At 42.0% G+C, this 14,014-nt stretch overlaps 1 pseudogene; it reads right to left on the bottom strand.

Moving 5' to 3' along the window:
- Window positions 1-291: 291 nt before the first annotated feature.
- On the bottom strand, window positions 292-8,766 carry LOC102248495 (annotated as a pseudogene).
- Between the last annotated feature and the right edge of the window lie 5,248 nt (window positions 8,767-14,014).

A 14,014-nucleotide genomic window follows, 5' to 3' on the forward strand; every position in this document is an offset into this window, starting at 1 on the left:
AGAACTCTTCTTACCAAAATGTCATTACCTGCACTTTGAATCAAAACGACTAGAGATAATTCAAAATTGTTATTTCTAAGTGGATTGAAGATTTAAGATAAGGCTCTGTGGCCACGGAAGTGGAATCCCCTCCCCTGTGACTGATGTTCACATGTCCTGGGGAAAAGATCCATGACTAGTCCACTGGAATCTGGTTTTGCTACATTCTATTAACAATCCCAAAGAGAAACTATGCCCACCCAAGACCAGGTGTCCGGCCCATTATCTCAGCTACTCCTTTACCAGGGAGCTTTATTCTGCCACAGAGAAAGCACATGCCGCGACTAGCAGTGCTAGCACTTGGTAGGCGGTGAGGAAACTTCGGAGGGCTTTCCGGCATAAGTGCTTCAGTGATGATAGGGCCCTAGGAGTTGTCCAGAACTGGACGTGACCATCCCTTGTCCCTGTGGCAATGACTCCAACATGTGGAAAAGATGTGCAGCAAAGACCATTGGTCATAGGAGCAAATGCAATTGGAGTTTTCAGTTCCAGGGCCCAGATACTGAGGAGTCTGTCATCTGCCACAGTGGCAAGGTATAAGCCTTCGGGGGAGAAGCACACAGATCTCAGGGAGCTGTCGTCCATGAGGGGTTTGAGCTGCGTGTGGTGGATTGACCTTAGCCTCTTGCCCAGGGGTCCTCAAATTACGGCCCGTGGGCCACATGCAAATACAAATATTGTATTTGTTCCCGTTTTGTTTTATCCATGAGGGGTTCGAGCTGCGTGTGGTGGATTGACCTTAGCCTCTTGCCAGTGTAAGGCTCCCACATGATCACGTTGGTGTCTTAAGAAGCCGTGATAAGCAAGGCAGAGTCAGGGAAGAAGTCACAAGAGACAACACTGCTTTGGTGGCCCCCTAGCTTCCGGATTAATGTGTAGGACCGCATGCTCCATAGGAAGACTGACTTTTCTCCATCTGCAGAGCAAAGCATGCTTCAGTCCGGGGAGATGGAGCAGCAGTAAACCCATTGCAGATGGCCCGACAACACCTGAATCTGTTTACCTTGCTTATTCAGGTCCCAGATGCGAAGATTCTTATTCCGAGACACAGAGACCAAAATTAAACTGCCACTGGGTGTGAAGCTCAGATCTCTTACAACATTTTGGTGGCTGGAAAGTTTCAAAAGGAGGATCCCTGTCTGCACCTCCCAAATCTTGATCTGCCCATCCTTGAGTCCCATAGTGAGGATCAGGCAAGAGACGTCTGGCACTGGGGAATGGTGGCATGCCCAGAGCTTCCTGCTGGGTGGAGCAGGCCACAGGCTGAAGGCCAAACCCCAGACAATGTGCCCACATGTCTAGAATCCTTTCCTTTGGGCTGCCTCGCCCTTTTGTATCATTTTTGCTGCTTCAGCTTTTGGCTTCAAACCCTTTAGGGATGAACTGCTCCTCCACATCTGTTAGGGTCTCTGAAAGGAGGGACGCATGAGGCCGAAAGGGGTAAAGAATTATGAATTTATTAGGTCATCTGGAAACCCAGATAGGCTGAGCCCCAAAATGGCGCCAGCGCCCAAAGACAGAGAGAGGTTTTTAAAGGACTCTAGGTGGGCTTTTTCTGGTGGAGGCATTCTCTTTGCAGGTCTGGATTCTGGGAAACTCCGGAGGGGAGAGATAATGGTCTTAGCAAGTGGAATGTGGTCTAAGCAAGTGGAATGTCCATTGTGAAGTGGCCTAATGGTCAGTTCCCAGGGAAGGAAGTATTAATTCAATTATTTGATCAGACCTAACATTCTAGCCTTTTTGTTTTATGGAATAGGGATGAAGGTCATATCTTCTGTTTTTACTTCCTGCTGAGGGGGGATGTCAAGATCACAGGGAAAAGGACTTTGATTTTAGTCAGCTGGCTGGATGAGGGGTTGCAGCAGCATGATTTCCCTAAGACACTGGTTGGTAAAGACTCAAAACTGGTCCTGTTGAATGAATTGGGAGGTAAAAGCTGGTCCTGAGGCTGCCACAGCCTCACTTGTCTGGTTTTGCTGCTGCTTTTCTGAGCCTGGAGCTGAAATGCAACTGAGGCCTAGATGTTATCTTTAGGGAGGAAATGATCAGGGGTCTAAGTTGCCTGACTAGTGATATGAAAGGGGGGGACAGGTTACCCTGGGGGTGAGGTTATTGGTTTCCCAGTTTTGCCCCTTGCTAGCATCCAGAGCTTTCTGGCCCAGTGAGTTTCTATACCTGTGACTAGCCCATCATCCTTGCTCTGGGGGTCAAAGGGATGATGAGACCTGGACACAAAAGGTGGTTATGATGGTGTCTAGGGGTGGTATTTCCTGAGTACAAGTAGGGCTTATAACCTGGTGGAGACAGACTGTTTTATAAATTTTAATATTACTGGGGCAAAATATGGAAGGACAAGAATTATGATAAGTGGTTTGGTGGAAGGAAAGAGACATTGGTTTGAAGGGCTATAGTCTAATATACAAAAAATGAGGTTTATCCTCAAATCATTTTCTCTTAAATCTCCTTGGTTTAGGAAAGATTGGGTTTTCTATATGGCTGAAAACTGCTTGGCATTTGGATTTTTTAGATGGCTGCAAACTTCTGTTTTACTATCTCAGTTTCCCTATTCTGCTTGTCCTGTCTTATTGGCTTGTGTCATTTATATTACTTCCTTTTAACATTTCTCTCTACAAACCTATAACTTTCACAAACCTTTTTACAACTCTCACATTCTTACAACTTTCACAAACATTCTTACAACTTTCACAAATATTCTTACTTTAACTCACTTTTTCCTTCAGAATGCATGCCCATGCCTTATGCCTTCTATTGTCAACTCTTACAAGCCTTAATTTTCCAATGATAACCAAAAAGTAAACGGACAGCATTTCTTAGACTGACGTTTATGAACATTCTCACTTTCAAGCAACATACCTTTAACAAAGCACAAGACATTACATTAACAGTTCCAAATATACTTTATAGGTTTTCTGTAATAAAAGCTAACATCAGGTGAACTTAAAACTTATTGAAATATTTAGATGTTTATCATTTAACCCAGCAATGCCTTAAAGCTTTTAAGTTGCCAAAGAAGATTTTGGAAAATTATGTATAGGCATATAAGGCTGGAGAGAAATCTGAGGTGGGGAGGGAGCAGGCCCTACAGGCTGTTCTAGGACTGCAATTTCCAGGTCTCGAGCCACTTGTATTTAAAACTGCCACATTTTTCCTTAGAGATAACATGCTAAGTTTGGGTGATAAGGAGTTCAGCTTCTGATAGTAGCCAGACTGTTAAGTAAGCATTTGTAGTTTTGCAGTAAAGAAAGTTGTTCTTTGGGAAAAGGTGTGTGTGTGTTGAGGGGACGGGGGGCGCGGGTGAGAAGGCACTGAGGTCAGAGCAGTTTTCAGAGCATTAAAGGGGTGAGAATGCTGGCCTTGGGATGTAAAGGCTCAGTGAGAGGTCCCTTTGCTGTGTCATAGAGGAGCTTTGCAAGAAGACTGACGTTGGGAGCTCAGAGGTGAGAGTACCCAGTGAGACCAAGAAAGGAGATTATTTCTTGTCTAGAGGAGGGGACAGTTATGGAGGAGATAAGGTGTTTACAGTCTAAGGAATGGCATGGCTTTGTGGGGTGAGAGTGAAGCTGAAGTAGGTGACTGTTGTGTGGGACAACTGGGTTTTATGAGGGGATGCATGGTGGCTCCAGTTGGGCATTGAGGTAGAGCTAGAAAAGCGAGGATAAAGGGGGTGTCTAGTAAGATGCAGTGTAGAGGTGAGGTGGCTGATGGCTGTGAGACTAATCTGTCAACCCCCATAATAGAGACTGAGTAGGGGACAAGGGTCCCAGCGATTTCAGGGAGGGCAGAAGAAGTGGCCCCAGTGTCAATTAAAAAAGAGATAAGCTTACCTGCCACCACAATCATTCCCTGAGGCTCTGTCCTGGTGATGTAAGTCTAAGGGGCACTGTTAGGGCCTGTGTAGCTTCAGTCTTCAGGGCCAGTCCCAGGAAGTCTGGGAGCTCCAAACCATATCCAGAGGGTGGCCTTGCTGGACAGGCTGAGATCCAAACTGGAGGGGCCAGACTGCAGTCTGACTTCAAGTGGCCTTCCCTTCCGCACCTTGGGCAGGGCACAGGCGGGGGTCTCAGTTTTGAGAAGGACTTGGACCAGTGTCCTTCCCTGTTGCATTTGAAGCATGGGCTTAGAGAAGGCTTAGCCCCTGACTTACCCTTGGTTGGAGGACCAGCACCTCATTTGGGGTTCATGCGAGTGGTATTTAGGAGCTGGAAGGCCTCTGTGAGGTGGGAGAGGAAAAGAACTGGGTTTTCACCAGGGCCTTGAGTGATTTCATTAAGTTTGTCATAGTTGACCACCTTATGGGCAGCCTTTTTGAGTCCAGCAATAAGACAGATGATCATATGGCTACGGAGCCGGTGCCCTGAAGAATTGACCTGATAGTCTCATCCGGGGTCAGTCCGGGGGACTATGTCAGCATCAACCAGGTTGGCCACTGAGTACTGTCTGTGGAGGCCTTGCCATGGTCCTGAGCTGCTAAGTCAGATGTGCTCTTTCTCCTCTGGGGTGAGAGAGGAGGACAGAGGACTTAGATGTCATACCAGGTCAGGTCACAGGACTGGGTCAGGTACTTAAATTCCTCAGTAGAAAAATACCTGAGATGTCTCTCATTCTGTGCAAAGTCAGACATGGAAAATGGGATGTGTACTCACACAATACCTTTAGTTCCTATTACCTTTCACAGGGGTAGAATGGGCGTGGGAATAGGAGTGGCTGTTGAGCAAGGTGGTCTTTGGGTGGCCTGAGAGCAAGTGTTAGGTGGGAAAAGGCTGTTTTGGAGCTTGCATTCTTAGATTTGGGCTCTCAGGGGCTGGAGGAGAAGGTGGTTGCTGGTTAAGAGGGTCTAGGTATTGTGAATCTATTGCAGATGAGAGAGCGCATGTGTAAGGGCGTGGAGGTTGGTGGTCTGCTGGGTCAAAAGTAGATTCAGAATCAGAAGTGTTAGGGGTAAGATGTTCTGTGTGAAGGAGAAAGATCTGATGGGTAGGACAGAATTGAGAGAGAGGATTGGGCCTGAAGGGTGAAAAAGGCCTGGATGTAGGGAATCTTGGACCATTTTCCATTGCAGTGACAGTAATTATCTAAATTGTGCAGTGTGTTAAAATTAAAAGTGCCTTTTTCATGCCATTGAGACTTATTAGCTAGTTTATATTGTGGCCAAACAGTGTTGCAAAATAAAATGTGGTGGTTGGACATGATCTCCCTCATGAGGGTGCAGAGGGAGTGTCCATGAGAGTGGTCCATGATAGTGGAAGGGTGAGTGATAGACCACAAATCCAAAGGTGACTTTTTAGGTCAGGCATCCCTGCTGCTAAACAAATAACCACGAGAAATGAGGGGTGACCCTCTGGACTGGGTGTCCCCAGTCCAGAAGGACCCAAAGCCAAAAGGCTGAGGAGTTGTCTGGCCTAGCGCTAGGACTTTTGAGAAGAGAGACTTTTGAGAAGTCAATGAGAGAGAGTGGGCAGAAAACTCAAAATGAGGGAAATTGGGAACACCACTCACCTAGAGATGATTGGCCAGTGTGAGATGGAGGGTCAGTAATGGATAAGGACAGATTCTCCATCCAGCATGCTCCTTGGTTGGTTCAGGAGGGTCCATAGGGAGGGAAGCCTAATAGAGGCCAGCAATCAAGTCACTGGAGTAGGATTCGGAGGTAAGCCCAGGTCGAGCTGCCACTGCCTACTGCTCTCTGAGTAGCAAACTCAGGATGCTCAAAGGCGGAATGATGGCTCCCCATCCCCATGGAACCACCTCGGGTTTTGGCACCAAATGTTAGGGTCACCGAAGGAGGAACGCACAAGGCCAAAAGGAGTGAAGAATTATGAATTTATTAGGTCATCTGGATACCTGTTGAGCTGAGCCGCAAAATGGTGCCAGCACCCAAAGACGGGGAGTCAGAGGTTTCAAAGGACTCTAGGTGGACTTTTTCTGGGCAGATAATTCTCTGTGCAGGTCTGGATTCTGGGAAACTCCGGGGGAGAGAGATAATGGTCTTAGAGAGAGGAATGTGTTCTAAGTAAGTGGAATGTCCGTTGTGAAGTGGTCAGTTCCCAGGGGAGAGGGTATTGATTCAATTATTGGATCAGACCTAACAGCGGCCAGGGGATCAGCTTGACAATGCAGTGTCCTTGAGACCAAGCAAACCAGGACCCATCTTAGGGAGAAGGAGACACTCCAGGTTTCACAGCTCAACTTCCAGTTGAACTGGTGGAAGCGCCCAGGCTTGAGTTCAGCCAGCAGCGTGGTTCCTCCACAATCCCTGTCCCATCAAACAAGCCAGGGAAGCAGACGTCAACAATCAGAATCTGCAAGGGTAGGATGAAGCTTGAACTTCACTCCGGCTTCCATGGAGGACGTGCGGCCCGTGGCAGGCTGTGCCTCAGCCCCTCAGGCCACCGGCTCTCATTCCTGGCCCCTGCTCTTCTGGCTCCACTTCAGTACTTCCCCACCAAGCCCACAGTTGCCCAGAGAGAGCAAAAGGGGGTTTTCTTGACTATGTTTAATAGTCTCACATTAATGTATTCACTGTACTGAGTCCTTGATTGCAATTCAAAATATAAATATAGGTTATGTAAATATTCTATATAATAAAAGCCTAATATGCAAATTGTCCCCTTGGGTGGTCGGTCAACTGGGTGTTCAACCGCTCACTATGACATGCATTGACCACCAGGGGGTGACATGGAACATGATGAGCGTCAGCGACACAGCGCTGGCAGCAGGCACTCAGTGTCGGGCACCCATGAGAAGCCCATCCTGCACCTGCATGGCCTCTTCTGGGTGAACTGGGCCACAGCCACAAGGACCACAGGGGCCGGTTGGGATTCCTGTGGGTTTGAGCAGGAGCTTGTCTACGAGAACGACTGGGAGAGAGTACGCTGCCCACCTGTCTTCTGTGCGGTGCCATGGGTAGCCCAGAGGCCCATGCTGCACCCTGGCCCATGGTGTCTGGCCTCGCTCACTACATCTCCATGTGGGGACTCGGGTGCTATGACTCAGGCAGAGGGGGGCAAGTGGGGGCCTGGGGCCCAGGTGCTGTCCAGGGCCCAGAGGTCAGCTGGGATCTGCCCTTCCATTCCAGACGCTCACACTTTGATCTCCGGCCAGGCCTAAGGTCTGCACCCATGCATGAATTTCATGAACCAGGCCTCTAGTTTTATATAAGGAGGACATCGAATTTAAGCATATGTAAACAGTCTCCCATATCTTTCTTTTACTTTTTTTAAACTTCCCACTTTTCTGCTTTCATATAAAATATTAAATTGTGCTTAGAGAAGAAAATTACCACCTGAGAATCTATCACTGTAATTGCAGGAGACAGAAAATAATGCATGTAAGTTTGTTCAGTTTTAGTTTGTGTTCAGATATTTGGTAATGGTTTTATCAGAATGTAAAGTGAAATTCCAAGATCATTTATTTAGTAAGAAGAAATGCCAGACAAATTATTATTTGTCATAAACAATATATTATGCTTTAAAAAAACTTGTTTCTTGAACCTGTAATTTGAACAATCAATTACATCTCAGTAATGAATAGTTCAAGGGAACAACTGCTAAATAGTTCCACCGTGTTGCCATCACTGTAATTTTTCTAATTTATATGGTGTTTTTCTGTAAAAATGTCAGAAAACAGGCTTTTCTTTTTCTTTATAATAATTGCAAGCTGCTTAAGTAGTGTTTAATATAGAGTAACATTAAAACTCTGGTAAACTGCATTATACTCTTCCTAAAAAAAAAATCTTTATACAATCAATTTATTTCAGATCCAAAATGCATTAAGTTTTCTAAAACCATATGATTCATTACCACAGGTAATGAAAATCTTCCTATAAAATCCATACAGGTTTTCTCTAGCATCTTAAGCATGTGTTATTAACTTCTGTATGATTCAGTGCCTAAGAGCTTGTTAGCCACAATACACACTGACTGCAATTCATTTTTAAATACATTCAATGACTCAGCTCATTTTTCTTCTCTAATACAAATTAGAAACACATTATTGGCAATTTCCAGTTATGGTGCTTTGTCAAATCCCTCATTGACTATAATTTGTTAAATTTTCACTTTAAATGCAGACAGAATAGGCCTGGAGAAAGTATATTGATGGTTATTTTTCAGAAAGATTATGGGAAAAGTGTAGTTTGCAGAAATGTGGTGCCTTAATACCCTAAATTTTTGTATAGAAATTTCACTTAATTTATTAAATACTAATTTAGAAAAAAGTACTAGGTGTGTGATATATAACTTTAATTCTACTTTAATATTTAAAAAATATGTTCAATAAAGTAGTCTATATTTTTAAATATATTTATTTTGGAGAGATATGAATACCCCAAACCTTCCAAAAATAGTTTTTAGCATTACTATGTGATTTGGACTTCAATAACATAATTGTGACCAAATATCTGGACCTTTTTGCAATTGCATCTCCTGACTCAATTTGCATGACAACAGGTTGGCAGTTTGGGCTCTGACTCTCTCTATGTGACAAACTGCATCCCCTGCATTGTCCCTTTAAGGACAAAACTAGTTTGTACAGTTTTCTTTGCAGAATACAAGGGAAAATGAAGTGCTGGCCCATGTCTGTGACAGCCTTGCTGACCATGTCTGTGAGCCCAACCTTTGGCCACATCTCCTGGCTCTACCTGCTGACCATGAGCCAGAAACTGTAGATGCTCCACAGCTCTCACCAGTCTCCATCCTGCTTGCACATACTTGCAGCCACATATTGCTCAGTGATTTTATTTACTGTTATGCCATATACTTCTTTTTTCCTCTGTTAGTAAATGTTCATAGTTTAGATTAATTTAGCTTTCTAATTATTAAGAAGGGTAATGTTTATGCAACCTATGAATGATATTAACCTAATATTTAAAACTTCTATATATTTTACTCCTAAATAATCAACAAAGTTAGAATCACCTCTTAAAATGTTTCTATTGATTTTTAGAGAAAGAGGGAGGGAAAGGGTTATAGAGATAGAAACATCAATGAGAGAATAATATCACCAATTGGCTGCCTCCTTTCTACTAGGGATTGAGCCCAGAACCTCAGCATGTGCCCTAACCAGGAACTGAACCAGTAACTTCTTCGTCTGTGGGTCGATGCTCAACCACTGAGCCATGCTGGCCAGGCAAGAATTATTATTAGAAAATAGAATACATTTTAAATTGTTTATTATTTTACTGGATTTATTTTTTATCTCTGCATTCAAATTCTGAGGTGTGTTTTTTTGTTTTGTTTTTTTGTTTTGTTTTGTTTTGTTTTCCAATGAAGCTAGTGTCTTTCCAGATTATAACATAGTGTTGCAATTTCATTAGTGTAAGAGCATAAAAAAGTCTTAGGTCATCAACACATTCAGTGAATAATATAATTGGCTTATTTCTAAAGAGTCATTGGCTCCATGGATAATTTAATCTCAAATCTTAAACTCTCCTTGGAAGTTCTAGGTATTTTACATAATCTAATCAGTCTTATGTTAATTTACCTTATAAATTGTTCCTCCTATTTTCCTTCCTATCTAATTTTGAACTATCTCCTTTGAATATTTTTAAAGTACCTTGAAACACATGCTTTCTTTATTCCTCTGAATCTATCCTGTTAGGTCTGCGTTTGAAATCACATGCTTTCTTTATTCCTCTGAATCTATCCTGTTAGGTCTGCGTTTGAAATCACATGCTTTCTTTATTCCTCTGAATCTATCCTGTTAGGTCTGCGTTTGAAATCACATGTATCGAGGCCAAATATGAACCTTAGGTAGGCTCTTAGGATTAGAGGATGGAATAAACTCTGGAAGAGGAGGAACTGACAGAAAAAAAAACAACAAAAAGCTAATAGCCTTAGAGACCCAGACTTAGACACACATTTAAGAGAAAAGTAGCCAGGATATGAAAAAGAAAAGAAAAACAACAACAACAACTTGATTTTGGGCCAGAAAAGGACATGAAAAAAAAAAAAGTGAGAAGACAATTGGAAATAATATTTAACCGTCAAAGTTGAGACTATTCCAATAGACTAGTTACCTGTAAACTTTTTCTTTTATTCTATAAATGTATCAGAGTAAGATTATAACTTTTTAAATGAATCTACTAAAAATACTTTATTACAATACTTTACAATAACAAAAATGTCCCAATAGTGATATGTTCTATGCTCATTTTCTATGGGTCATCAAGGAATAAAAAATGACTTAAGTCATGGCCAGTGTGGTTCAGTTGTAAAGCATTGTCCCATGTACTGAAGGGCCACTGGTTCAATTCCCGGTCAAGGCACATGCCCAGGTTGCGGCTCAATCCCAGGTTGGGGTGCATGTAGGAGGCAGCCAATCAAGGTTTCTCTCTCACATCAATGTATGCCTCTCTCTCTTTCCCTCTTTTTTCTTTCCTCTCTCTCTAAAATCAATAAAAATGTTTAATTATTTTTTATTTTTAAAAATATATTTTTATTGATTTCAAAGAGGAAGGGAAAGGAAGAGAGAGATAGAAACATCAATGACGAGAGAGAATCATTGATTGGCTGCCTCCTGCATGTCCCACACTGGGGATCAAGCCCAAACCTGGGCATGTGCCCTGACCAGGAATGGGAACCTGTGACCTCCTGGTTCATAGGTCAATGCTCAACCACTGAACCACACTTGCCAGGCTCAATAAAAACAGTAAAAATAATTACTTAAAATCTGGAATTAAATTGAACCCATTTTACTTACAGGTTCAATCTATTTTTAACAGGGAAGTTTGCCTAGATCTGACAATATAAAAGGATATAAAGTGCTTTAAGCCTTTAAATAAGACAGATAATAAAATTTATTGTGAATATAGCCACAGTCTTTAAAATGTTTTTATTTTCAATAGCCTAAAATTAACACTCAAAATAAAATTTCTAAAATTATGAAATAAATACAGAAAGAAAAAATGTGTTTCATGCATAGGGAATGAGAACTCAAATTTACTCTTGGAAAATATTTCAAGAATTTAATCACAAGTGTTTTGAATGAAAGAAAAAAAAGTCGATTAGTCTATGATTTGGAACAACCTCAGAAAGACCCATATGAGACACAAGAAGAAATTTTAATAAATGGAGTATTAAAAATATATTTTAAGGGAGAGCAGGGAGAGAGAAGGTGGAAGAGAGAATTTCCTAATTATAGAAAATTTTAGAATAAACATACCTAAAAATATTAGTGATAATTTTTAATGATGTCAATTTTACCTAGATAATACATGTACACATACATAAAATATATAATCATCATCTGTTACACTATCCACCTGGGTTTTACTTTTCTGCACTACAGAGAACAAAGTTACTAAACCAGATTACATGATTCAGAAAGAACACAACTCTTAAACACCAAATCCTACCTCTCACTTTTTCAAATTTAGGCAATTCAGAGCTAATAATATAGAAAAATCCAATCCACACTGAAGTGTGTAGCATACATTTTCTGTCATCCAGAAGCCCACAATCTAATGAGGGAGAGCCTCAAGGTCCACACTGTCACCTCCCTGCACAACAGGGAATGTCATATCAAACCAGCTCCATATGTGTGTCTCCAGATAACTCTCTCCTACACCTCACTGGTAATCACGTTTCTTCCAGTTGTGATAACAATGTCCTTGTTTTCTTTATATTTTATGACTATATACATATCTATATCTATATCTATATCTATCTATATATCTATATCTATACCTATATCTACATCTACATCTACACATACATCTATATCTATATCTACTAGTATATATCTATAATCTATCTATATCTGCATTACGAGACAATCTGGTTTAGTTTATTTCTTTTTATCTTACCAGAAGGTAGTTATTCTTTGTGTAGTCTTTGGTCATTTATTTTTCTTGCATAACATTTTGTAGTGAGATTGATTTATGTAGCTCATTCATTATCTATGTCGCATTGCGTACTGTTGTGGGAATATGCCACATTTTATTTTCCAGTCTCATATAGTTAGATTATTTCTATTTTGAGGCTATTGCAAATTTTGCTCTGATTAACATTCTTTTATATATGGGCATAATGGAGAACAATTACTCTTTGTCAGATGGCACACACACAAAGCAGAGCTTTACAAAAGTTGCAGGCACAATGTTGAAGAGAAGAACACAATTGGAGGACTGACACTATCTGACTTTAAGACTTACTGAAAAGCTATAGCAATCAAGATACTGTGGTGTTGGAGAAAGAAGACAAATAGATCAACAGAAGGGAGTAAGAGTTCAGATATAGAATCCCATAAATACAATTAACTGATCTTTTTTACAAAGGATCAAAAGATAGTCTTTTCAACAAGTGGTGCTGGAAGAACTGGACAGCCATATGCAAAAAAAAAAAAAAAAAGAAAAAAAAAAAAAAAAAAATTTCAACACAAATATACATTATTATTCTTTAGTGTGGCAATTAAATATTTCAAATGCTTGTTTCTTTTATTTTCATAATAGCCCTTTCTTTGCCTTTTTCCTTTTCATAAAAATGTTATGACACACACAGCAACAATGACAAAGAAATCCAACCTATGCTTCCTCTGAGCTGTAAATTTCCAAAATGTCACAGTTATGTTTTTTTTAATGTATTTTACTGACTAGTTGTCTCTTTAGATATCATGTACCCCATAACTGCCAGTTTTAAATACCAATTCTAAACAAAAGTGACTTGACAAATTCGTTTTTTCAACAGAGAACTAATATGCTTTGCAAAAATAACAAATTGTATCACAAATCTGAATATAAATGCAATAACTATAAAACTCCTATGACTAGGAGAAATATCTAAATACCCTTGGGTGTGGTGATGGCTTTTTATTTATAACACCAAAGGCACAACTCATGAAGAAAATGGTTTATAAGCTAAGACTCCATTAACATTATTTTTTTACTCTATAAAAGACACTGTTAAGATAATGAAAGAAGTCACAGAGAGAAAATATTTACACAAGACATATTTGGTCAAATACTGTTATACAAAATATAGAAAGAATTCTTAAAACCCAAAAGTAAAAATAACCAAATTGTCAATGGGCCAATAACCTTCATAGACAATGTGCCAAAGAAGATATTCAGATTGCAAATAATATGAAAAGCCAGGCTTCCCACCTGCTGCGCCAGCTCTGTGTTCCACTCAAAGCAACAAAGTTTCAATTATAGAAGGTAAATAAACCCCAGATACCTGCTTTCAGCTGGCCGTGGCCACGGAGCTGGAGCAAGCAGGAGGCTTAGGTTGCCCCTGGCAATGGAGAAAGCCAAGCTTCCCCCCCGCCTGCCCTGGCCGGCTTTGAGCTCCTCTCAAGGCTACAAAGTTTCAATTATAGAAGGTAAATAAATCCCAGAAAGAAAAAAAAAAGGAGAGGCTGGGAGCTTCCGTCGCTGGGGAGGCTTGGCCAGCCTGAAAACGGCCCTCAGCCCCACACCCAGACTAGCCAGGCACCCCAGTGGGAACCCCCCACCTTAAAGGTGGTGTGGCCAGCCTGAAAACAGTCATCAGCCCCTCACCCAGGCTGGCCAAACCTCCATGCGATGAGGGTCCCCACTAGGGGGGGGGGCTTGACCAGCCTAAAAACAGCCATCAGCCCCTCACCCAGGCTGGCCAGGCATCCCAGTGGGGACCCCCACCCTGAAGGGGGTGTGACCAGCCTGCAAACAGCCATCAGCCCCTCACCCAGGCTGACCAGTCACCCCAGTGGGGACCTCCACCCTGAAGGGGTTTGACCAGCTGCAAACACCCATCAGCCCCTCACTCAGGCTGTCCAGGCATGCCAGTGGGACCCCCACCCTGATCCGGGACACCCTTCAGGGAAAACCAGCTGGCCCCCACCCATGCACCAGGCCTCTATCCTATATAATAAAAGGGTAATATGAAAATTGACCCTAACAGCAGAACAACTGGAATGACTGGTCACTATGCCACACACTGACCACCAGGGGGCAGACGCTCAATGCAGGAGCTGCCCC

Source organism: Myotis brandtii, unplaced genomic scaffold, assembly GCF_000412655.1.
Source record: "Myotis brandtii unplaced genomic scaffold, ASM41265v1 scaffold159, whole genome shotgun sequence".
In the NCBI taxonomy this organism is placed as follows: domain Eukaryota; kingdom Metazoa; phylum Chordata; class Mammalia; order Chiroptera; family Vespertilionidae; genus Myotis; species Myotis brandtii.